Source organism: Harpia harpyja, chromosome Z (assembly GCF_026419915.1).
Source record: "Harpia harpyja isolate bHarHar1 chromosome Z, bHarHar1 primary haplotype, whole genome shotgun sequence".
Lineage (NCBI taxonomy): Eukaryota > Metazoa > Chordata > Aves > Accipitriformes > Accipitridae > Harpia > Harpia harpyja.
Genome location: NC_068969.1, coordinates 60,078,128 through 60,105,389, shown reverse-complemented (window position 1 = coordinate 60,105,389; position 27,262 = coordinate 60,078,128). Strand labels below are relative to the sequence as shown.

Genomic DNA, 27,262 nt, shown 5'->3' with positions numbered 1-27,262 from the left:
CAGGCGCAGGGCTCCGCCAGACAAGCGTACTGACCAGCCACAGTTTACAGGTGACTGGCCCCTTTTGTACCCTTGTCTCTCTACCCCGCCTCTTTGTTCCTCCCTGCTCCCTCTTCCCCTGCACATTGCCTCCTCAGCTGGCATAGTCCCACTGACCCCTCCAACATCCTGGACCCTCAGGTTTGCATCCTTATCCATTGCAAAGTCCTTGTCTGCCTGCAGTTCCTTGGTAGCCCATCAGTTAGTGTGACTGACCAGGTCTGTTTCTTGTCTTTGTCTCCATTAGGTTTGTGTCTCTGTACATTTCACTTCTTGCTTCCCCCTTTTCCTCATCATCCCATTTGACAAGATTCTCAGTCAGTTTATCTCACTGAAATAACCATTGCCACATTCCACATACCTTTATCAATTTGTGACTGACCAGGTTTGGTTCTTGTTTCTGTCTCCCTTATAATTTGTTGGTCAAATTTGTGTCTCTGGATGTTCTTGTTTATGGCTTCCCCTTTTCTTATTATCATGCTTTGCATTGAAAATGTCCTTGATCAGGTATGCTTAAAGGAGCAGATGATACTCTCTCCTTCCACGTACTCTTACAACTTAGTTTCCCATTTTCACATGTGCTTGACTCCATTTAAGTGCTAAGGTTAATACCCTAGTTTTCCAAATGGATAGATTTACTTGTAAAATTCTGCACCCACCAAAGAGTTTCAGTGGCAATGCGCTTGTAGTTTTATTTGTTTGTTTGTTTGGGTTTTTTTTTCTTGGTTTTGCTTTGATTTTTTTCTAAATAAATGTTTAAATAAGTATTAGAGTCTGGAAACTAAAATAAGTTCTGTTTTCAGTTTACATTGCATGACTTCAATGCTTGCTGTTTCTCTGCCTCTGATCTCTAGTGCACAGTGTCAACTTTACTGCTGACTAAATGCAATAGAAATAAAAATCATCAAGGAATGTTATTATCAGCTATAATCAATTTGTTATTTCATTTTCCAATCATGTTTTAAGTGTAACCTGTTGCCTTCTGTTGCTTTCTTAGACTACACGAAAAAAATTATGTGCAATAGTGTCTGCATGATATAGCTGATACAAACTTACAAATTCTGCATGTACTTCTCAAAGCCAGGAGAGTTATTTGATTAATCCTTGCACTCCATTGACAGTCTGCTACAAGAAAGCAGAGCTGAGTCCTCTAAAACCATGCTCTTCAAAAATCTCTCTTCCAGCTGAAATTGTCTGTACTTTAATTTGATATTGTGTTTCAACTACAGAACAAAACATAGGACCAAAATTTTCTGGTGTAATTGAGGTTTTCTTGAAGTTTTGCCCTGAATATATCCAGGAGTCTGGCAACATACAATTGATATGCGTACTCATTTTCCCAGCTTAATGTATAGAAGAAGCCCACAGCTTCCTACCCGAATACATTTGAGCCCAGGGCTGGTCAGAGAGAGGAGCTTAGAAACTAAAATTTCCAGGTTATTTCAGGTATTTCCAGTTCCAGTGTGTTCTATGTTTAGTGGGATGTAAATCAGTCATACGATGCTAGAAATTCAAACAGGAGATTTTTATATATTGCCTAATGCCAGAATGGCCAGTAAACTGTGTTAATTAGGATTGTTAGTGAAATTTCATTTTATTAATTCAAAGTCCCACAGGTACAAGAGACATAAGTATGCTTTGCCTAGTTTCCCGTTCAGAAGAAAAAAGGTGAAGGTTTGGTTTGCTAATGGGACATAGGTCTTTACTGCATATGAACTACTTTAACATTATGCTGTAACTGGCTAGATTTTTGGCAGAGTGAGACAGCAGGTCCCAACAATGCCTGTTTCGGGGCTTCTTTTAATACAGTTGTCCAACAATATAAAATGTTGGAGAACATGATCTGAATTCACTTTGTTTTTCTGTTCCAGCATCAGAGACTCTTGTGCCTGTCGGAATTTAGGGAAGGTACCAGGACAAACAAAGCTGAACATTGATGAAACAGGAACCTAAAGGTTCAGCAGGAACAGCTACTTCAATAAGCTACTTGACTTTACCAGCCTATGAAATTAACTAAGAACTGGTTGCACAGGTACTTCTTCAGTCTTAACATGAAATTTGTTCTACCTCTCTAAACATGCAGCAGCAAACCGTGTGATCCTGCCTTTTCAGCTAACATTGCTGGGTTTTTTCCTGCTAACTAATGTGGATTTATTCATGCCAATTTCTGTAGGGTATTAAGTGCTGTACCCATGTTAGAGGCAAGGACACTCCTGCTCCTTTAAGGTCTAGAGATGTGCATAGACAGAGGAGAGATGTACACACACAGAGGAGAGAAAGAGTGGGACAGCAGGAGTAAAAATGCTACCATATGCATCTATTAGAAATGACTGGACACACAAGAACTGACAGAAAAGGTCAGGACAGTCTGAGAGATACATTCAATATCTTAATGTGATGTGCAAGTGGTAGAATAAGATCCTGAAATTCAGGGTTAAGGTGCTGTGGGAACCTTGCTCCAGAAACATAGCCCTAACTCCTTTTCTGGGGATTCTTACATGTAGATGCATATTTAATGCTTTGAAAACTTAATATGTCCCAAGGTGAATAAAGCATCTTTGAGAAACTAGATGGTCAAACCATGGCCTTGTTTTCTGCCCACTACAGTCATAACACAAAGCTGAAAAGTACTGCACCTGCTTCATGGGTAAAGAAACTGACCACGTCAGCTGGGTCGCTTACCAACACTGTGTAATTTGCCAGTGAGACTAGGAACATCAGGGAACAGCAGCATGAAATAATGGCAGAATAATATCTTCTGCTCATAAGTTTACCACAGCACTGTGTGTCAGCGTGTGCAGAGCAGTGGTGGAGTGTAGCTCTCAAGGGTGCTGGGGTGCTCCAGGTGACATTATTGACTACCAGACATGTACTGTGTGGAAAGTCTGCCACAGGTTACAAATATCCACACAAAATGGCTTGCTTCCCAGAGGGTCCTTGTACACAATAAGGTGTGTGAAAATGAATGAATGTGCAGTTGGAAGACAAAAGATTCTAGCTACACTGCTATTCATAGGATTTTTTCTGCCACCCTTCATGATCTGAATTTCAGGGCCAAATTGAGAGCCCGTGAGGAGACTTTGAAGCATGGCCTGGGGTATTTCTGCCTGACTACAGTGGTCTGTACTTCCAGCTTTCTGCCTAAGTTTACCTTTGACAGATTCTCTTCTTCTCTGCTGACCTTACTACCCTCTCAGTATTCTCCAGAGAGTTATAGAGGCAGATGAGCTTGGATTTGCAACCGAACTAGCTGCATTAGTTCTATGAGGGAAGAATACAAATGAATCTGGCTGATGAAGGAGGGTGGGGGGAGAGGTGCATGGAAATGCTCTGTTCGTAATGAGGTTTGAATGCACAAGCAAGGGCCTTCAAGGGAGGAGTAAGTGTGGTCACTGCAGGGCTCTAACAAATACAAGGCCGCATTACTCTCTTTCCTAAATTTCAGTAGAGGTGTTCCCCTAAGCCACCATCTGTCTCCTGCTTGGCAGAACCAGGTTGTCTCACAGGCAGTCAAAGAGGATGATGAAATTCCTGAGTAATGGGTCAAGCAGCATTAAGGTCAATATTTTGCATAAGATTCAGTCTCCGATGAGTTTAACCCACAGTGTAAGTACTCTTTCTCTTGAGGTTGACTAATGTGAAAGGCATGTGTATCCCATAGCAGTGTTCTTCACAGGGTAGTTGTCCATTTTTGGCTAAAGCACTCTGTGGATCCTGACATTGTGTATCCCAAGTGACAGGGAGTAAATGTCACCATGGGACAAAGGGCTTTTGCAAAGCACATGCAAAGCTCGCAGTTGAACAGCAGAATGGGTTAATGAGAGAAACCTGTGTCACAAACCAAAGGAGAAACACTTGTCTACCTCAAGCTTGGCGAAGATGGAGGATTCCTGGGAATAGTAGGACAGGCCTGTGGAAAGCTGAATATATTCAATGTCTGTTGTGTATCTAGCCTTGTTCCTCTCTCCTATGTTCCTGAAACACAGTGCACTGTAATGCTCTGAACAAGCAGAGGTAGTAACACTTATGCTGTATCAGAGCTAGCTCACGAGAATGGATGTGGTGAAGGTTTCAGACATGCCCTAGTTAATTCAGTCTGCTGTGCCCACCCGACCGTTTCAGCTGAATGGCTCTACACTTGCAATGATTTTTGTTTGCAAAAGAGTTGGTCACTGCATGGTCTTCCTGAATGCTGTGGGTGTTTCTCAAGAAAGATATTTTGCATTTGCCTCTGGATAGTTTTGTAGTTAGAACTGAAAAATCACTCTGGGTCTCTCCAGAATATAATTATCCCATTGTCCTAATTAGTTTCAGACTACGCATTATGTCTGCCTTGATCATTGTGGTCTCATTACAGCATTACATCAGGAAGTTTTCTTCATACATAATTCTTGACTTTATAGCTGAGGCAATGCCACTGGCAGAGCTGTGAAAAACAAATTGGGCTGGAAAGGGGAAAATAGACCTCTACAGTGACCAATTTTATTTTTGAATGTTAATCAAGTGTTGATGCAATTGTACACCTCCTCTCTTGGGTTAATAAAATAAATGCTTTTATATTTTTGAAATTAACAGTAAATTCAGAGAGCAAGTGGTGTGTAAGACTCTCTGGAAAAGCTGCATATTTGGGAATAAGAAGAAAGTAGGTATTTGTTTTCACCTTACCACCTGGTTGACTGATGTATCCAAGTCATCTTGTTATTAGCAGCGCTGCCTGATTTGTTGAACTGCCAACCTGAAGACCAGAGGAGAAGTAGTATATAAATAAATCAGTGGAAAAGTGCACCAGAGAAAATCAGACAGGACCTCAAATCTCTTGGCTTTAATCAGATGAAGAATTGGTAGGATTTGAAGGAATTTGCATATGTATCTGTTGTTGAAAAGGAGGTTTGCTCCAAATTACTGTATGACCTGTGGAAACCGCTCCACCAAATGACAGATCCACAACTACAGCTCTTGGTTACACCTATTTTGCATTCAGAGCCTGGAACCTGCTCTCAGATAATGTGTTATTCTTGGCATTTCACCAGTTCTGTGACTTTATATTGCATTAGTCAGGCAACCTGAAATGATTATACAATATAATCAAGCTCTAAAATTTAACACTTGACTGATAATTTTAATATAGGGAACCCACTTTAATTTCTGATAGCTTCATTTGATTTGAACTCCTTTGAATAATGATGAGATGAAACACAGGTCTCTAGCCTCGTTTGTTGATTTGAGAAGCCAGTCTGAAAACTGACAGTGCAGATCTAATTCTCCCAATAATTTATTTTCAAGTGCCTTTAAATAGTTCTTTGTGTTTTATAGTGAGTGATTGAAAAATCCTATATTTTGCTCACTGAGGCTGACTGTTGGTAACAAAACAAAGAAATTGAAATTTCACTGACATACTGCAGAAATAAATTAAATTAAGCAGTGACTTAACCTCCTTTCCCATTCCCACTTTGAGCTATGTGACTGCCATAAAGTGCTTGTTGTGCTTATTCTTGTGCCAAAGCTCACATACAGGGAAAGACTTGTGCTTATCATCAGCAGCTTATCTCTCTAAGGTTTGGAGTTGCCAACAGTTATTGTTGAACTCAATAAGATTTCTGGAGGACTTAAAGGTGTGACCAATATGCCATGACTGTGGTTTGCCTTGGGAGATGGTTTCCCTGATGTGGTAGGGTGGATGTGTTTCCTGGGCATGCAGAGTTACCTGTTGAGCACTTGGCTCAGTGAAGGTTAAGGTCTCTGCTGCTGACTTTGATTCTTTTCTTTTAATTATTTTCTCCATTTTCCTTTCCTCTTCCTCCTCTTCCTCCAGAAAAGTTTGTGTAGGTTTGCACGTTTCTTCAGCATCCCCACTTTGCCCATTCCCTCATCAAGCCTCGTGCCTGTGAGGCATGGAGAGGAAGTTTCTGTTTCTGGTCTAGGTGCTGTCTCTCTGCCTTCAGGGCACTCTGGGTGGAGAAGAGATGACAGGGAGGACCACAGCTTCAAGGGACCAAACTGGAATTGACATCATGGATGTAGCTTCCAGGTCAGGGCATGCCCGGGGGAGACCAGGGTTTGTGTGCAGTGGGCAAGTGTATCCCAGTAAGAAACTACAGCCAGCCTTTAGAGGAGGCAGGCATCATTAGTTTTAAAATATGACCCCCTGGGGGTTACCATTCGCAGTCTAGGCAAGCTGCTATGGTGTCAAAGGACTTGTGTTCCCAAGATTTGCATGAATTTCACTTGTGAGAGGTCAGGAAACATTACAATGCTAAAAGATGATGCATTAACTGATGCTGGAGAATAGATCTTCTTTACCACCTTCTGGACACAAACACCCAGATCAACATTGTTTGGTTGGGTGCTCTTGCCTACAGAGTCATTCTTTCTTCCCCTTTGGGTACTCATCTTCTATATTTGCAGCTGCAGTCCTGTAACATGGGTACGTTGGGAGAAATGTCAAGCCTGACAGTACACCCAGGGCAGCTTGGGTAACCTTAATAAAATGTTTTTCCATTTAAACCAGAATTATCCCTGATTGGGTATAACAGCTTGTGGAAGAAACCTCTCCTAGAACACAGGACATTTCTTATGCATGGATGGAAGGTGTTTTGATTATCCCATTTTAATGACTCTAGTGCGGATAATTTTGATTAGGCAGGGACCAGTCCTGATCAGAATTTTAGTAGCTTGACTTGCTTCAATTTATTTTGATATCTGCATCCAACACCCTTTCAGTCCCACTAATCTCCATTATAAATGTTACTTCTTAGGAAACAAATGAGAAAGGAAAAAAGGTAAACCAAATAAATTTATTGCAGGGAGAGGAGATGAGATAAGAATCATATTAGACTTCCTTTGTTTAATTCAGTGTTCTGCAAAGACAGTTTATTTTGATTGAAATGTAGATTCCATTGAACAGTTCTGCTTTTCTAAATCTTTACTCATATTTCCCTTTGCTAACTTCAGGTTGATCATGCTGTGGAACAAACAGCACACCAAACTCTAAAGAGGCCATCATAAATCATAAATCCACTATGACTGAAAATACAGTGGGACTAATAATACTTTTGTGCTGATCGTTTCCTTTCCTGGAATAAATGGTACAGTTTCCCAGGGAGCTGTATGTGGTTTTAATAATGATATGGATATATGGATATTATGGAAATGTGACAGTGAAGTGGTCCTGAATGCAAACAGATATGCAAAAATAAAGGCTCTGGATGAATGGAAAAATAACGAACGGAGCGAAAAATGTGAGGGCAGGTGAAAGTTTCTCAATGCCTTTAAGAAAGTGATGGGAAAACAAAACTTCAAAGAACACAGAACAACTCTGTAGGCTGTGAATCAAAAGGGAGGTGGTCTGCATTAAACTATTTAATGCTCACTAATTGAACTCTGTATTCACTTTGGACCTGTAATATGAGCACTTTGGATACAAGCAGCTGAGGGGAGGGGCTGGGAGTCAGGACTCAAGTGCTTTTTTCTGACTTAGTGCTGACCTGGGCAAGCCCTTTCTTTTAATGTACCTATTCCTCAACCTACATTTAGAGGAAGGGGGAAATTGTGACTGTAGACAACTTGGGATGGGTGTGCAGGGTTCAGTCTTCTCAGGAAGGTGACAGGCACAAACAGCTACGGAGCAAGTCACTCAATATACAGTGCTGATGGCAAGTGACAATTCTGTACCTAGAACATGAGGGGTACTAAAGCCTTGAAAATGACAGGGCCCTGTTTTGGGTAACAAAGAGGCAGTTTTGAACAGAGAAGAGGAGATAAGCAAGAGCTGGGGAAGATGAACTCTGCCTTTTTTTCTGAAATCTGTTCTGAGCCTGAAGATAGTACAGGGCTGAACTGAATAATGAAAACCTGCATTTAGCTTTTTTGCTCTCAGAAAAGAGAGCTGGCTCACCCCTTCTAAGTGGTGAGCTTATTTCTCCAAAGAGACCAAGCAAGATCTCTGTCTGCAGAGAGTTCTGCAAATTGATCCTCTCCTGATAGAAGGAAGGGGAGAAAATCAAGCACAGGTTTTTGCAGAGAGCATTGCCTCAGATGTCTGATGCCTGCACAATCTCTTTTTGTCTCTGTCCTGGATCAACAGTATTTTTCAGTCAGGCCCATATTGCTGAGTGCTGCTTAGGGTAATTTTAACAGCTAGTTCAGGACAACTCTCTGCTTTCTGGACAGGCTTTTGAGAATCACATCCACCATCTATATATTCTGCTGCTACGTTTTTCATCTTGGTATGGAGTGGGAGGATGGGACTCCAAGAGGTAACAGAGGGTCACTGTCACCTGATTCCTTTCAGTTTGCTTATACTTTAAAGAATGGCCCAGCTAACTATTGACAACACAAGCAAAGATTGCTCTAGCTTGTTCCCTGCCAGGCCACTCAGCTTACATGAACGTGTGACCCACAGTAGTGCAGGATTTAACGGCTCCAGGTGCCAGTGGACAGTGTCAGGTGGGGAGTCACACTAGGGCAGAATACCTGTCAAACCAAAATGCAATCTCTCAGGGTGAGTCCAGGGAAGATGGAAATCTCCTGTGGAGCAGAAGGGCAAAAACTCACCTGATCTTGCTTTTCAGATTTTTTGTGAAAGAGGGCCCTTATGATACTTCTGACTTGTTTAGTAAACAGGTGTCATAAAAATTACCCCAGGGATGACAGGGAGGCCAAGTGTTTACAGTGACACAAAATGGAAAATTTAAAGTTTAAAATTGCTTTTTCATCTTTGTGCTGCTCTTCTTTTCAATGTAAGGCAGAATTCACTGAGCCCTGGATTGTTCCCCCGCTAACAAGGAATGTGAGCTCCTGGCTTTTGGCCTTTGTAAGAAAGGTTAGTTACAGCTTTAAAAGCAAAACAAAGCAAAATAAAAAACCCAAACCAAAGACATAACCCCTCCGTGTTTCTCAAGGTGCAATTTAAGCATGATAATTATGTTCAAACCCCACCAAAGCTCAGTTTGTAAAGAAGACAAACTATCCTCTCCCCACAGAAGAGCTGGATCTTTTTCTCAGATGCAGGAATGTGGTATTTTCCAAGTGAACAATACATTTCATTCTTCTGTCTGTTTCATACCACTTCTGAGTCTCCAGGGATGGTAATAACACTTCCAAATTTAGTGTTTCTGTGAACTTAGCTTGCACGCTGTTGACCCTCATCTTCCAGCTCATTAATAAAATGTTAGAAGATGTCTGACCTACAGCCTGCTTCTTTTGAGAAATAATGCCGCCTGACTTAATTCACTGCTCTTTAACACTGCCCTCTGTATGCTAAATCTCTTCATGCTGATGAAATTTATGCAACAGTGTTCACAATGAAGATGATCTGAGTTAGCATTCTTGGGTAAGATAAATACAGGTTTTGTTTTCAAAATGGGGAAGAAGCTTCATCACGTAAGTCCACCTATACAGAGAATACATCAGAGCTTATGAGCATAAGTAGTAGCTATATAGCTATTACTGGGTTAGCTATTTGTATGTAACTATATAGCTGTTACATAGTTAGCTATAGCTAACTCTGTTAGCAAAACAGTGATCAGAATGGTTTATTCTTTCAAATTACAGTGTGTGGAACTTATTAGAAAAAATCTGGCTGACTTCTGTAGGCTTGGGGTTGGACTCTTTGTGGTTCAGACTTCTAATATTGTGTTTCTCCCATTAATGGCTGTAGTGATATATGATTGTTTCCCTCATGTATCTTCTGCCAGCTTATTACAGCACTTCCTGCACCACTCTGGCTTGTGGGAACAGTGTTGGACCTGCAGTTTTTTCACTTCCCTGCATCCCCATGGAGCTTCAGAGTGGGGAGCACGTGGGAGATGATGCACAACTTGGTCCACATTCCTTCTCTGAGTGCCATTCTCCTCAAGTGTGGTTGTTGGCTAGCTTTTCCTACCAGGGCACCAACAGAAGTTGTTATCCAAAGTCCTGGAAGGAGTTTTGTCATGCATTTTTTTTTACAGATGTCAGTCAGTTTTTAACTTGGCAGCCTTAGTTTTTAACTTGGCAGTCCCAGAACAGTCTGGAGCCATAGCAAATACTGCTGGTGATTTTTGGCTTGAGGCAGGTATGGATGCACTATGCAACTTGCCATCAATCAGCCAGCAGTCACATTGGCATCTTTACCAACACAGAGAGGAGGAGGCATCTGACCATGAGTCTGAATTTAGATACCCACTGGAGAGAAAGGCAGGAAAGTGTGAATATCTGCTTCTAATTTGAAGACTAATTTAGACAAGCACAGGTGTAGGTAACTAATCAGTAACCCAGGAACGAACACTGTTCGGTATTCACTCCATTGTCTTCAGGAACTACCAGCATCCTCTCTGTAACTGGAGTCTCGGATGAGAGCTTTTGTGGGAGCAATTTCTGAAGGAGGGTAGTATGCCAGGACAGAACAGGGCTTGAAACTAAAATGGGACTTGATGAAACAAACTACCCTCAAGTCTCAAAGCTTGTCTAGCTGTGGCTTGCTAAATGAAGCCGTTAAGTCAAAGATTTGATCACTAGCACTCTGGAAGGGGAGAAGGCTAGCTGGTGCAAGCTGACCAGTAACATGGCTAGCTGAGTGATCCCATGGTCCAGTCCTAGCCGTGAGCCATAACCTCTCAGCTGGCCTGCTGCTCCAGTGGCTGTGTAGCACATGGTGGTCCCTGCTTGTTTTCTTTCAGATTCTTCAGGGGAGGGATTTATGTCACTGCCTTGCCTAGCAGTCAAGCACTGACAACATTTGCGGCTTTTGCGTTATTTTTCCTAAGGTTGCTTGGGTGTGATACAAGGACCAGGAAGCGGAACAGAAGCCAACTTTGCCCTTCACTGGACCAGCATGGGGTGAGGAGGTGTACAGATATCCGGGCTCTGCTCTGTCTGCTTGTCTTCAGCAGCTGGCTGGGGCTGTGGGGAAGGACAGGATGAAAGTGAAGGGGGTTACACATTTTTCCGTGTTGAGCAGGATAAGAGGAGGGAGACCTTGTTGTCATGCCTCTAGTATAGGTGCCTCTCACATGTTGCTTCCTGGGATGAAGGGAAGAAGGGGAGATGTTGACTGGATTAGCAGGCAGGGGACCGACATGCTGCTTGTTAGCTTGTGCTAGAGTCTGTTGCTGCTGCTTTTTTTGCTGCTTTTACTTGTGCCAGCTGAAATAACATACATCCTAGAGTCCCTTCTATTTCACAGTGCACGGGGACCTAGAAAGTCTGCTTCTCATTTAAGTGCTAGGAGACTTTCTTTATCATGGATCACTGAGTGACCGAAATGTACAAGACACTAGCCAGCATCTCCTCCCTGCATGACTGTTTCCCATGCCACTCTGGCTTCCTCATACTTATTTAGTGTTAAGCCAAGAATTTGCTACCAAAGGGGTTATGTGTGTTTCTGTTGGAGCTAGAGCTTGAAAAGCTTTTTTGTTCTTATTGGTGGGAAGCATCTGTGATCCTCAAAAAGGTAATTGTGCTTGTCTGCTGCTGCACCTGCAATATTACTATTAATAATAAATATGTGTCATTTAAACAGAGGCTTTTCATGCACGAAGTGCTTCACAAACAATTTCAAACTCCCCCAGAAAACCTGTTTTAAAAGGGTATAAATGTTGCATGGGTAGGCACTTGAAAGACAGGAAATGCTAATGTGAACCATGCCACCGTGGTTCTGTGCTGTGTGCATAATTATTATTTATTAATAATTGGCTTTATGCAAGTCCCTAAAAGTTCCTACTAACAAGAGGATTCCACTGAGCTGGATTAAAAACTGGTTCTTCTTCTGAAAAGGAACAGGACAGGAGAGGGATTGCGAGATGAGAGAGAATACTCTATCAAGAGAGTAGGAGAGTAGACTAGGAAGAGAAATTAAGTTCTACAAAGAAATGAAAGCCCTACAAGATGCCTACTTCGTCTGTATCAGAGCATGTTGTCAGCTGTTTCAAAAGCAAGACAGGAACTTCCTGAACCATTTGATTCCCATGATACAGTGCAGTTTCATCCTTACCAAAATATTTTACCAAACTGATGAAACGTTTTAGTTGAGTAGAGTACTTTTCTCCTCACCTGGATAATGAGGTCCTCTGGTTATCTGACTGAATCAGGGAAACTGCTGAATCTCCAGGGTTACAGAATTTGTTCTTAGGAGTCTGATCTTTCAGCAGAAGAAAGACAACCAGGGTTTTCTTTTTATTTTTTTCCCCCTCCTTTTTTTTTCCTGGCCCTAGAATAATCATTTCTGACTACAGAGAATGCAGTAGGGTAGATACCCTGGACTAGTAACCTGGGAGTGAGAAATTACTTTGGGCTGCCTGGCTTCACTACCTTTCTCTCTACCTCCATTTTCCCTGTTTACTCTCAATGGTACCTAAGCTGTAGATGATGTACCCTGCTGCAGACCATACTGATATGGGCTTAGTTTTGCAGCCATGTGATTAGGCACCTCTTGGACAAAAGCTCTTCTGTATCTCCCACAGAATACAGGTACAGAGGGTTTGCTGCTTCTAGCAAAACACTGTTTAATATCTGTCCTCTGCTTGACAGAGGCTGTGCAATCAACACAGCTTGTTCCTAGGTAAGTTTGTAGTTAATTATCTTTAGAACTGCATTTGAGGATAGTAATCTTATGCAGAACTTGAGACTTTGCACAGGTGCTGGTTGTGCCCTCCACACAGGGCACAGGGGATCTGCAAAGTTAGACACTTGGTGCTAGGCTACCAAAGCTGTATTTTCTACTGTACTTCGGCTTTCCTCTTTCCTTCATGTGTTTGTCTCGTTCTACCTTCAAGGAAGACAGATTCAATATTGTAAGCAACAACAGCAGACAGCACCTCTGGGCCAGCTCATCTGGTCTTCTTTTCCACTGTCCTCCGGTGAAGGGAGTTCCCAAACTTAGCATGAAACAAAAGGCTTGCAAGCTGAGGGGGTTAATATATGAGAGTTCTGAACATCTAGTAGCGCTGCAGAACATCACTTTGGGACAATCTTGTTTAATGCTTTACAGTTTCAGTGCTTCAGATGCTCTTTTTAGTCTGCTTCTTTTTAGTGTTATAATTAATATTTAACTATAATTAAATGTGCTACATTAGAAATAATTTAATACATTATTTATATATAGATTAATATTTTAAACCAGGTTTTCCAGAGTGAAAAGACTATGCAATATGTGTTGGTGTGCAGAAAAACTATAGAGTTTTGAACCTGTCAGCTAATTTCAGCCAAGTTTATAAAAGGACAGAGGTCTCAAGGAAAAATTGCTTTAAAGTTTTAATAAAATGTCTGTCTTGGTTAGACGAAGAGACTCAAATTTGAGTCACTACAAACAGTAAAAATATTTTACACTCAGCCCTTGATTAGACATGAGAAACCCAAGAAACTTATCCTCCCCTCATTGTGTTTTCCCAGCCATGGAACAAACTTGTTAACACTGAAAACCTTGTGTCACACAGCAGCAGCAGTGGGGTGGATGTAATTTCCCTGAAATTGCTTTAGGTCTTTAGTACCCCTCAAGCTCAATTCTTTTGGTGCTATTTGCTCTGGTCTTTATTTTGCCAGTTGTCTCCTGAACTCTAGCTTCTTTTGCTAATTCTTGTTCTCTCCATCCTAAGTAAAAGTTTTATATCTGGCAGCTGATCAATGCTTCATTGAAATCCAGTCAAAGGAACAGTAGTGCATTTCCTTTGTCTAGAAAATAAGTGATTAAGGAAAGACATGAAGTGTCTATGATAAAAGCACAAATTGTGCCTTATTCTTTCTTCCACTTTAGAAGTACTCTTGTCTTCACTGTGCTCTAAGGCATGTTTACTATTGTCTTGACTACAGGCAAGATGACAGCCTGGATGTTTTCCATTTCCTACATGCAGTGTTGAGCTTGCTGTATTCCAATCTCTTGGCAGAGCTCCTGATTTGATAGGTTTATAAAAAAGGTTCATTCAGAAGTCTGGAAAGGAGGCAGCAGGGTTTCTATCTGTCATCAGACACAACACCCTGAAAAAAACCTGTAAAAACACTGCACCTGGAAGGCCAAGATTCTGATAAAGAGTCCATTCCAGATTAGCCTGGAGGTCTGTTAGTTGGTCATCTTCTTCCAAACAGTGGCTGCAGACACTTATACAATGAAACAGAAATATGGAAAGATGTCTTCCCAGTTTGTGCAAAATGTCTCCATTCTGGAGATGTTTCTTTCTTAGAGAAGTTTTGGCAGTTACATCAACCAGCAGCCAACCTCCATTTGCAGTGATGTATTTCTGCAGCATGTTTTTTCCTGGCCTCATCTCAGAGTTGTTGACACATTCATCTGCACCTGAAGCTCTCCCATACACTGTGCAGATTTGCTAAATTTCACTTTTTTATTATAATTATCCCCCATTAATAAAGCTCATTAACACATCCATTAGTGTTATATTTCTGCATCATCCCATTTCAGCTGCTTCCATCCATACGACTATTGAAAAATACAAATGGGCTTGAGAACAGCTCAGATCTTTCTCTCCACTTCCCTCCTCAACCCTGAAAGCAGCCATGCCATTGCTCCCAAATGCAGGAGCATAGGTGAGTCATTACTGCCATATAAAAATAGTGTCTTGTCAGAAATAAATGGCTTAATTCTCAGAGACCTCCTTAGTGTCCCCAGTTAAAGCAGGTCCCTTCCCGTGCCATAGTGGGTGCTGCAAACTACCAATTCCCACAGTCTTAGCAGTGTGAGATATCCTGGACAGATCTTGTCTGACTGGATGTATGTGTCTTCACCCAGACTCCTAGTGGCCAGTGAGAAAAAGGCACTCTGAGGACAGAATTGTTACCATCTGTGGCAGGTTGACCCTGGCTGGACGCCAGGTGCCCACCAAAGCCATTCTATCACTCCCCCTCCTCAGCTGGACAGGGGAGAGAAAATATATCAAAGGGCTCGTGGGTTGAGATAAGGACAGGAGAGATCACTCACCAATTACTGTCACGGGCAAAACAGACTCAGCTTGGGGAAAATTAACTCAATTTATTACCAATCAGCCAGAGCAGGTAATGAGAAATAAAACCAAATCTCAAAACACCTTCCCTCCACCCCTCCTGTCTTCCCAGGCACAGTTTCACTCCCGGATTCTCTACCTAGCCCTCCCAGCGGCACAGAGGGACGGGGAATGGGGTTTATGGTCAGTTCATCACACATTATCTCTGCTGCTTCATCCTCTTCAGGGGCAGGACTCATCACACTCTTCCCCTGCTCCAGCATGGGGTCCCTCCCACTGGAGTCAGTCCTCCACGAACTTCTCCAACGTGGGTCCTTCCCATGGGAGGCAGTTCTTCATGAACTGCTCCAGCGTGGGTCCCTTCCACGGCATGCAGTCCTTCAGGAGCACACTGCTCCAGCATGGGTCACCCACGGGGTCACAAGTCCTGCCAGAAAACCTGCTCCAGCATGGGCTTCTCTCTTCACGGATCCGCAGGTCCTACCAGGAGCCTGCTCCAGCACGTGCTTCCCATGAGTTCACAGCCTCCTTTGGGCATCCACCTGCTCCGGCATGGGGTCCTCCATGGGCTGCGGGTGGATATCTGCTCCACCATGGACCTCCATGGGCTGCAGGGGGACAGCCTGCCTCACCATGGTCTTCCCTACGGGCTGCAGGGGAATCTCTGCTGTGGTGCCTGGAGCATCTCCTCCCCCTCCTTCTTCACTGACCTTGGTGTCTGCAGGGTTGTTTCTCTTACATGTTCTCACTCCTCTCTCCGGCTGCTGTTTCTGTGTCCCAGCAACTTTTTTTTCTTCTTAAATATGTTATCACAGAGGCGCTACCACTATCGCTGATTGGCTCGGCCTTGGCCGGTGGCGGGTCCATCTTAGAGCCGGCTGGTATTGACTCTATCAGACACAGGGGAAGCTTCCAGCAGCTTCTCACTGAAGCCACCCCTGTAACCCCCCCCACTACCAAAACCTTGCCACACAAAACCAATACACCATCCTAAGGTGGATGTCTAAAACCTGACCACATGATTTGGTCTCTAAAAATAATCAGTTCTCTCCATGAGAGGAACTATAAATGACTGTCTGAATTAGAATATGGGGTTAGGTCAGATGAACCTAACTGTGGTTAAACCTATGTGAGTTGAATTAGTTTCATTTCTGCATCTGTTCTGGTGCTTCACCCATGCATAAAACACTAGGATGTTGGTCCTCTATTTGCAGTCTTGCATCACAGCCTTTGTGTTTTGTCCTTACTAGTTTCTGAGGACATGAGCTGGTATGAACCAGAGGACCCTTAGAGACGGAGAATACGCCAGTCACTTTTCAAGCTGACCAGAACACTGGAATGGGGCTTCAGAGATTTTGATTCTGCCAAAGACTTTTGTGTAACTCCAGCTTCAGCTGAGCTTGTGCCACCTGCTCTGTTTTCTCTCCCTACTCCAGAGTGCAGGCTCTCTGGCATTAAGACTGTGCAACACCAGCCATAGTGAGACCCTGGTGTTTGTTGATGCTAACAAAGGAATAGTCTCCTTTTCAAGGTGGTTAATTTTAGCCAGACAGTGTTCCTATCTTTATGTTATTTTTCTCAGTCACAGTCCTTTCTCTTCTGTGGTACATGCACCTATCAGACAAACTGCCCTTCTCAGATTTCCCACAGAAGGTTGGATATTTATATCTTAGTAATGCATAGAAAAAATGACAGTACTGTAGGAAACCTGAATGAGGATCCCATGATGTTAAGTTAATGGTTGGACGCAATGATCTCAAGGGTCTTTTCCAACCTAAATGATTCTATGATTCTATGTTGTTGGTTTGCTTTTTGAGACAGTTTCTCAAACTCTGTTCTCCATGGTAAATAAGCTCAATGAATGCTAGCAGTTCAGTTCCCAGGCATCTGTCAAAAATTAAGGTGTATTCAGCTATGGGGAATAAGATATGCATACATATTTTATACGTATTTAAATAGGTGGGCATTTCTTGGGTCTTCTGGAAGGACATTCTATTTAAATTCTGTTCATGAATTGTTTGTCAGACATTTTAAAAATACTGATACATGTTATAATGAATGCTTAACAGGTAACCTTTATAAAACAATATATTAACCATCTATGAGTCTGTACTTGTAGAAACTACATGTGTGAATCAAAATTTATTCTCTTAAGCGCAACAACAGCCAGGCAAGGCCTGCAATCACCATTGCTTGACTAGGATGTGATTGAATTGTGGAAAGAGCTCTGAAGAAGGCTTGAAATCTGAGCAAGGCTGAACTAGTATAGGAGATAAGGCAGGCCTTGCTGATAAAAATAGATTTATAATGGTGTTTCCAGTTTACTCTCTTGTGTCTTAATGTTTTTCTGCATAATTACAGTTCAAGATGGAGTGCATTCACTCACAGTTCGATCTGACCTATTTCTTCTGGGAAGCGATATGTGACTGGTACAAGAACAAAAGACGTGCTGTGTTGTGTTCTCTGGAGAGCTTCTCTGCTGTTCCTTCCTCTCTATGTTGACAATGTGGGACTGCAGAAACAGACTGGCTCTGTCCCTGTTTTGGCATGGTGCCAGCTGTGTTCAGGTGTGACCTGAGACAATAACAGAAAAAGCTTTTGTTTGTGCTGCAGCCAAGGTACAATCACTGATAAAAGCTGTTCATAGCTAAATTTTCTTTACTGAATGCTTGATTGCAAAGTTTCCCTCTCATGCTTCTGAGGGAGCATTGTAAAGTGTAAAGAGCTCCTCCGTATTGGCCTTTGTGGGTGAATTGGATTAAACTCTTTCTTTTGCATGTCTCTTGGGCAGAGACATCTCAGGACAGAGCTGGAAGAAGATGGTGCTGGATTTGTTCAGTGGGAGCTGAACTGATTCGCGTTGCGGTGCAGATGAGTGCCAGGCTCCTGTCCCTGCTCTCAAAAAGGTCAAGGGCAATCAGTGTCTGGCAGAAAATTATGTTTAGTTCTTGTGGGAACTTATACATGCCAGGGGCCTGAGCCTCCCACTCCTTGGAGTCTGTTTTTTCTTAGATGCTAGATTTAAAGTTGGGAGGAGCTCTGGAAGCTGCAGTTAATAGGAATGATGGGTGCACTCAATTCAGTTTTCAGCACATGGTTATTGCATCTGCACTCTTATCCTGTGATACACTCAGAATCTTATTTTACTATTTTACTGTGGTGTGGAGACTTTATAAGAACTGGTATAGTCCCAGTATAGATAAATAGACTGGGCCAGCTAGTGTTAGGACAAGCAAGACAGAGAAGAGAGAAGTGACCTTGCCAAAGGTATTGCTTTGGCTGCAGAGAGCGATGGTGTGTGCTCTGACTTCTGCACCTCCAGCCAGCAGCAATTGTCCTTTTTGTGTGCATCACTGTGGTCTTCTCTGCTCTGTTGCACCTCTGCCTTGACTTTTTCCTGGTAAGTGTAGTTTTGGCAAGTACTGTTGGTTCAGGGTTAGAGCCCAGCTTGAAGACTGTGGAGCAAAGTCATCAGGAAAGTTTGAAGAGTCCCATATTTGGACACGGACTGTCAAGATACAGGAGGTTGTTCTGGATCCTTGGAGGAAGCAACATTGAGCAGAGGTATTCTTTAGTAAAAGGGGAAGTGAGCTGTAATATACACATACACAGGAACATCAGTGCTTGTATAGTTTGTCCTACTGCTTGTGTAGCTACGGAGGTCAGGAATAAAGATGTAGATGCCCTTTGTAGGCAAACAGCTGTAGCTGTCCCACAGAAATAGTGGTATTGGTGCAGAGGAGATACAGAGGCTGGGGAGAGGGAATATCAGGCTGAGTGCTAACATTAGGTTGAAAAAAGGGATCTGCTGCAATCTTTTTACCAGAGAACAGCAAGGACAGTCAATCTCAAGCAACATGGTATGCTGCGGCAACCTTCTGATGTCAGCAAAGTCCCATCTCTTCCTGTTTGTTTCACAGTCGCAGGTCTCTGGCTAGAGTGTCAAGATCTGTACTGTCCTTTTCCTTTTCACTCCTATGGCTTGATGGCCCTGTGCTCTCTTACTCTCAGCTCTTTCCTTTTATCACCTTGCACCTGGAGGACAGAGGTTGGTCCTACATAGTATGCATTTCCTGCTACTATTCCAACGATTGCTGCATCCTGTCTCCTATCTATAGCTGCTGTTTTCCACCAGAGTATTGGAGTAGGAAGTGAGCACATGGAAGAGTCTGCATAGAGCAGACAGAAGCAGCAATGAAGGCTGACACTGCAGTAGTGGGCAGGCTCCATGTGCTGGAAGTGTTTCTTCAATGAACAGATGGCCAAATCACAGAGAATAAACTTTGACTCTTTGATAACCCCTGTAAAGTTTTCCAAACAGCTGGGTACCTGTGTGTGGAGCATATCAAGAAAAGTCTCGGAAAAGCACAAGTGTGGCTGGGAGTTTTGTCTGTGGTTTTTAAAATCACACATCTCGAAGAACACAAGGGGGCACCTGTGAGACAAAGCACCACCACAGTGAAAATTTCTCCCTTTCCTTTTTTGCTGAAAATACCTTTGTCATGATAGCAGGTCAAAATTTTGAAGATGGTAACAATTCTTCCTGCTAGTCTCTTCCCCCTACATTTTTTCAATTCCTCTGTCCTTATCCCCTCCTAAATACATAAATGATGCTCTGACACAGGTATTGCCTGAGACATACAGGTATTTTTGTACTGATGCAAGACTGTATTTCAGCCTGAGTAATGAGAAGTGGCACGAACAGCTTGTCCTGCTAAGAGTTTTCATGTTTCTTTCTCACACTACATTCTACAAAATGGTACAATCAAGATCAGTAAACCTCTTGATTATGCCCTAGAATAACATGAGAGCCCTGCTGCACATGGTGGTTTTATTTGCCCTACAGGGTGTCTGTTGTGTCCCTTTGCATTTGCAATATAAAAAGTCCAATAAAGCCTGGAAAGATTAAAAATTAATCTTGGCACATAATTAAGAGAAGAATGTGCAAGGGTACATCATTGCTGTTTATTGCAGTTTTAATCCATTCTTCCTGAACACAAATACAAATACAAATTTATATATTTATACATACACCCCCCCACACACATATATATGGATTTAATATGGCTTGTTTGAAGTATCTCTGCTAATCAACTCTCAATGCCAGCCTGGTTAATGATCTTCATCACTGGGTGAAGAGAGTAGGATGTGTAAGTAGTAAAGTGGGTACTTTATTGTTATTTTAGAACCTGCTTCTGCCATGTGGCACTGTACTTGGAAAGCTGGACCCTACCATTACTTTTCAAGCTATGAATCACTCCATGCATCTCCACAGGCTGGAGTAAAGAAGCCTATCCATGGCTCCAATAAATGGCATTACTGCAGGGAGTCAGGGACCCTGTGCTGAGCAGCCAATCTGACAGGAAAGAAAACTGCTTGTCCTAACACCCCACAACCTCAGTGGCACATCGGCGTAGCACACTCACATCAGTAGTGTTGTCTGTAAGACAATACTGACAGTCACCTCAGAATGGCTTTTTACTTTTATTTGTAAACAACAGGTTTGGGGGAGGGATGATATATCAGTGTTTTCACATGGTTACTTCAAGAGAAAATTCTCATGAGTGATGTGATTTTTATGGTGAGACAGGGCGTACTGTCTGCTGCTGGCAGTTGTTAGGCTTCTATTGCCTTTCCAACAATCTGCCATTCATCATTTCCACAGTGTCTACCTCAGTGAGCTGCAGCAACCCTTTCAAAGGACCTTGAGCAAGTTTCTGCAGGACAAAACCATGTCACAGTGAAAGTTTCACTGGTAGCACATCTACATTTAAATGCAAAGTAAACAACAAACTTTAGGTAGGAAGGCTGATACATAAGCCTTCATACACACACACACACACATATATATACATATACATATACATGGAGGGAGAGGGTGAAAAAGCTACCTGAATATAACAGGAGTTGTTGATATAACAGCATCTCTGGAACTTGGCTAATGTTTAAGGTACCTAGAGATAGCCAAATATGTAGCCCCGGGGATATTTATTTTCAAACATGAACCCTTGCATTTATTTGTTTGTTTGCCTGCTTGTATAACTGCTAGGATGCTGCCAGTTCTGGTGGAAGATGGCACTGCCCAGCCACATGATGTGAGGGTCAGGCTGGGCTGCTGGACTGGCTCCTTCTTTTTTAAAATTTTCTCCACCAAACCCTTCCTTTGTTTTGATTTTGCCTCAATTTTAGCTGTGATTTAGTTTGCATTAGGGGAAACTATCCTCTTGTAGGTCCTGGTGCATGTCACAGAGCTGTGCAGGCACTGAATTTCCTTACAGAATGCATAGCATGATCCACTAGACTGACAACCTGTGTTTGGCTTTTGTTTATTCTAACCTCGTCATCTTGAGCAATTTCCATCTGTTTGGTCATCACTGCTGTAGGCAGAGCCTAAATAAATAAATAGACAGAGTATATATATGTAAGTGTACCACGGGCAGAGGGAAGGTAGCATCAGACAAATAAGGAAACATGGAATGAGGGGCAGAGTAATTTTACATCCACGAAAATCTTTTCTGTAGATCATTTGTGCTGTGTGGGAAGTCTGTGATATCATCCAGACAGAATGATTTATCTGTCAGATTTGTCCACAGAAGCAGACTGCCTGCTTTGTTTGTTGCCCAGACAGCAGCTTGATTTATTAGCAGCAGCATCACCGATGGTGTGACATTACTTCATGCTGCACCATGAGTGTCTGTGATGCTACAAGATGTGACATGAAAGTTACGTAACTACAGCGCACACCACAAATGGCCTAGTGGGATGTGAGATGATGTAAATGAAACCCACTGAGATTTATACAGGAATTCATGAACTAAGGCATGGCAGCATTTTCTTGTAATTTTCTTGAAGGAGGAACTGAATGGACAAATTGGTGCCAAAGTATGACTTTATCTCATGAGATGAAATTGAAAACCCTAGGGGGAAATTTTGATCATATCCTAAGCAAATGTCACTACCACTTTGGAGAAGAATTTCCATTGCCCTCTGTTGTTCCTATAGTACTTTAACTATGCTGTCTCAGTACTGTTCTGTGTGTGTATGACTGTGTAGCAAAAGGCATATGAAGGATAATCATTCCTGTAAGTCTATAAACAGTGTGCTTCTCATGTAAATTTATTCTCATCATGCTTTTGGCCAAGCTCAAAAAACTCTTCTATTCTCTGCTGACAGTCAGAAAGCTAGCAGTGCAGTGCAGAGAGCAGGACAAAACAAAAGAGTCAAAACAAAAGTTGTGGTTTGGGGGGAATTTTTTTTTTTTTTTTTTTGGCAGTTGCGTTATTACCAGCCTAGGGTGTGCTGTCCCTTATGGAGACCCTGATGCTTAGTGACTTTTGGGAGAAGATGGAGTTTCTGAAATTTATAACAGTGTAGGAAGATCTCACTCCTCTCCCTCTCCTTATCTCACCTCTGCACCCAGAGCTGATAACCTACCATTGAGAATGTGAGCACTATGGCCTGACTTGGGAGTATTAGCTTACTTATTCTTCCCCACTGTCAACCTATTTCCTTGTTGGGAAGACCTATCAGAGTTGCAGGAGGACTAGGAGAAACAAACCCCTTCCCTCTCCTGCTAGAATGACTCTGCATTGACTATTAAACTTATTTCAATCTTATGCTTTGCTTGGAAGTCCCCTGGAGGCACAGTGAAAAAGCGCAACCGTTCTAAGCACTGATGGGTAGTGAGGAAACACTGGGATTTGTAAATAGCTGCACTAGGCTGATGGAGGCTCACACAGCTGGTAGAAAGCCCTTTGGCATTCTGACCTCACTGGTTTTGGCTTCCTCCTGGCAGCAACACAAATGGCAAGTTGAAGAACATTTCACAGTGTGCTTTGGATTCATGCAGGCAGGACTCTTCTGAGCTAGATGTGGGAGGGAGGGAAGGAAGATGGAGAAACTCAGCCATCTGCAAGCATTTTTGAAGTCAGATTGAGAAGGGACATTTTTATTCTCAGGGCTTTGGGGAAACTTTCCCTGACAGCACATTTCACAGAGGACTCTTTCTGACAGGGCAAAAGGGACTGCTATCTATTTGGTGACACATGTGGGCAAGCAGATTGTTCTGTGTACAGTTGAAGTTCACTACAGGGCTATGAGCAGTTCAGGGAAGTGGAAGAACAGAGGGAAAAGAAGCTTGAAGCCATTCTTGTGAGTTGTGACTCTAACCTTAAAGTGCATCTTGCATCGGTGCTTCCTCTCTGAGAACATCCATTGCCACTCAACAAGGATCTCAAAACCTATGGACAGATTTTCTGGTGCATACAATGAAAATAATTCACAAACTGAAAAAAAAAGATGATTTCTCTTTGCAGATCATGAAGATAACTAAGCAGTTACTTCTTTGGTATTGCAAAGCCCTTTCTCTGGTTTGGTTTGTTGGGGTTTTTTTCCCCCAACTTTTTGCTGTTTTACAAAAAACACCTCTAAGAAAAACATAAAATGGGTAACAGAATTATCTCCATGTATGTTGCTCTTCTGGGGTGAAGATCAATCCAGACAGCTAGAATTGCTGCTGAATTGATAGTAGTGGGACTAGTAGGACAGAAAAACCAGACCTCCTGTGTTTCCCCACTGCTGAAAAAAAGGTTAATGGAGCACAGACTCTTGTAATGTATTGTGTGTGGGCAGGAAACACAGACCTTCTGATTTTCCTATTGTCAGTTCTAACACCAAAAATGTTGCTTATGGTCAAGGAGGAAGAATATCAAGGAAGAAGTAAAGCCAGGAATCTATTGTTAGTATAACTGAAATATTAAGAGTCTAATCAGTATTAATCCAGCTCTAATTGTTACAAAAATGAAGGAATAGCAATGCAGCTAGAGTACTGCTATGAAATCGTAACACACGCACACTCTCCTTCATTTCACCGCTTTCCTGGGTGCTGTGCTCACCCTTCCACTGCTCCCCTGTGTTCTATTGGTTTCATGCTGGCGGTGGTAGTGGGGGATGGTATCGCGAGCTGTCAGCATGTGGAGTCCTTTGCCAGGAAGAATATGATGTCCATGTTGATGATTTCTTCTTTGTCCCTCTAGGGTCCACTTGGGATCACTTTTATGTGTTTGCTAAGACCCTCTTCTCTTTCTCCACTGGTCTGCAGCTCCATGTAACCTCCAAATTTGCTATACCCGGTGCCATCTCAATACATTATCTCTTTGTTCTCCTAAACCCAGTTTTGTCCAGCTCCAGGTCTGCACTTTGGCTGACCATGGGCAAGTTGTTTGCAGCTGTGCTCCTCTGTGCCACATCCTGTGTCTCGACTTCTCAAGGCCTCTGCTGTCCTACCAGGTCTGTATTTGTCAGCACTTTGTCATCATGTTACTGTTGTATACACCTCATTCCACATAGAGTAACCGCTTGTCATTGCTGTCTGTACAAAACTATGGTTGTACCACACAAAGAAAGAGGAGCAAAAGTGAAACAAATCAGGTGCAGACACCTGGTCAGTTGGAGAAATTGCTGTCACAGTTAAGAGAAGCAAAACAAAGCTACAGGCGGTTCAAGGAGAGTTCAGAGAGGGCAAACCTGACAAGCCTTAATCCACAGGTCTTGCAAATTACTTACAAAGCTTATAGCCTATTTACTAGCAATGGCAATGTTGTGATAGAGAGTTACACAGGAGACAGAACAACAATGCTGGGTCAGCCTTGTGCTGGAAATACCTCTGCTCTGACGGCACTGGGCATGAGGTGCTGGAGAGCCTGGAGACAGGTCTTTGTCTCAGGTCTCAATTCCATGTTAACCAGCATGTCCTGCTCTCCAGTCTGAAAGTGAAAGTAAACAGCCAGAATAGGAAGCTGCTTCTCTTACACTCTTCTTGGAAATGGCTGGCTGCTCCTAAAGGCAGACTGAGAAAATTTCTGTGGGGTGCTCTGCATGGGTGCAGGGGAACACAGGTGACCTGCATTCAGCCCTTTGCATCACCACAGGTTTCCTGTGCACCCTTTGCTCAGTTACCAAGTCTGTCTGTGATAACAGTCCCTGCACTGTCTACACTTTGCAGCAGGCATTGGGAGGCTGGGAATGGCTGGGTCATCAGGGGCTCACTATAGCTAGTGGACTCAGGTAAGTGCAAAGGAGGATGGACAGGCACCCTATGAAAATAGCATGCACATACGATAAATACAGAGGCTTTGTTTACACAGAACCATATCCACCAGTCTCTGAGTATATAGTCCTTCAAATGGTATTTCCAGCTTTTGGAAATTCTCAATATTTTAATTTTACCCTTGTTCTTCACCACAGTGAAAGTAATAACAAAATAAGGAATAAAATTTGTGGCAAAATCCAAGCATTCCTGGAGTTCTCTGAAATGTTTCCACCTTTCTTCTTAGGTAGTATTGGGACTGAGCTACTACAGCCTAAACACTACAGTGTTTTAACTCCTCGTTCTCCTTCCCCCAGTTTAACACCCTATGAATAGGCTGAGTACAGCCCTGCAAGAGGCATAGCCACATCCATGGACCTCTGCGCAGGATGACTCAGCCATGGTGCAACATGAGGGTAATTGTTCTGCTGAAGAGCAAGGTTCAGGGAGAAGAGTGGAAGTATAAGGTGCTGGAAGGTCTGTGTGGGTGACATACCAATGTATCTGTGCATGCAGATAGCCAGCCCTGACTTACTTACACTAAGACGACAGAAATATGAAAAGTGGTAGGAATGAGAAACACCAAAAAGGGCAGTACTAGTTTAAAGAACCTGCTGACCAACAATGAATGTTGTGAAGACAACCACATCAAAAGTATCAAGTAATGGTACAGCAAACCCAGGACCACTAGGGAATAAGTCAACATGGTGGACTGCTTATTTGGAAGAAGATGAAGATGTTAAAAAGAACATGGCAAGAAGGGAAAAAGGGGATATGAGGACAAGAAAATCATGTGGGTGAAGCTAATCATGGAAGATGCTGAGTGGCTCTGAGCCAGACTGGCACAGCAAAACAGGAAAATATGTCTGTTTTGCTCTGACCATATGTGTGTCTGACTTGCTTCTGTGCTCAGAAGAGAAACTGAGGTGCTTTCCTAAAACAGGGGGCACATAGGGAACACTTCCTAAAGCTGCAAAGTTGAGCTCAGTAGGGATAAATGGTGACCTGAAAGTCAACTTCCTGTTTTGGCTTCCCCAACTGACAGTACCACATGCAGAAACTATATTTGCATCACACCAAAGTTTTCCATGGGAAGGAAGATCCCGTGAAAAAAAGATCTACTGTAGGGTTAGGGTTAGGCTAGATCTACTAACTCTAGGGTTAGGTCTAGGGTTAGGGAAGATCTACTGTAAATTAAACTAGATGAAAATCCACAAGCCTTTCTGGGAATGCAATGCTGTTAAGTTGCTTACTCACTCACCTAATACCTTTGTCTTCCTTCAAGGCTGAGTCCTGGTACAGTTACTTTCAGAGGGTTCACGAGTGGAAGACAAATCAAGGTACATTTATCCATAACCACAGACAATCTCAGCTTCTGTTAGTGAAGTTGCCATGCTGATTTGAAGGGTTTATTTGAACAACTTGGGAGGACAGTCAGGGCAGTTGCAATTATTTTATCTTCAAGTTCTTACGTCCTGAAAATGTCATTACTCACACCAGGTGCTCTTGGTTCTAAGGCCCAGGACAAACAGAACTGTAAGACAGAAAACCCCATGTGTGTTTGATTTATACAAGCCTGAAATCTTTCTACATGATTTCTTTGGTCTCTCTGTGAGTGAACAGGCTGCTAAGCATATCTTTGGCTCTAAGTTTCAGGTGAAGATGAGGCAGTTTTCAGTCAGAAGCTTAGGAAAGTATCTGCCATTGTGATGGGCTATGGTCTGGTTTTGTCTTTTTACTGATGCTACAGTATTGCTTACAGATCTTCCTACAGTGAGGGTGCTGCTGTGTGTTAATGTGGCAATGGAAACAGTATATTTTTCTTCCCCTGTGTCTACTCCCTCCAAGCCCCTGGACTGGGGATGCTGCAGAATGAGAGAAGGGTTTTCCAACAGGAGATGACAGTGCTGAAATCCAGAGCCTTGAGTACTCTGTTCTCAGTACACAGAGCCTGCTTTGATGTGGATCTGGCCACCAGCCGTGGCTGATGATTTCTTTCATGGTTTAGTAGGCATGGTTGATGGTTGGACTCGATGATCTTGAAGGTCTTTTCCAACCTAAATGATTCTATGATTCTATGATTCAAATGGCAGAACTGGCTTTCAAGTAGACAGAATGGTAGATCACAATGCTTGTCTTCTGAAGTCCTGATCAAGTCCTGCAGAGGGACACCCTATGCAGTTTTTGAAAGACAAAACTCTACCCAGTG

The 27,262-nt window shown here is 42.7% G+C and overlaps 1 long non-coding RNA gene across 1 annotated transcript; it reads left to right on the top strand.

Annotated features, from left to right (window-relative positions):
- Positions 1 to 26,114, top strand: LOC128137796 (uncharacterized). Its single transcript, XR_008233845.1, has 3 exons — positions 1 to 180; positions 24,140 to 24,254; positions 25,371 to 26,114. It is a non-coding gene; the product is annotated as an uncharacterized LOC128137796 (long non-coding RNA).
- The last annotated feature ends 1,148 nt before the right edge of the window (positions 26,115 to 27,262 follow it).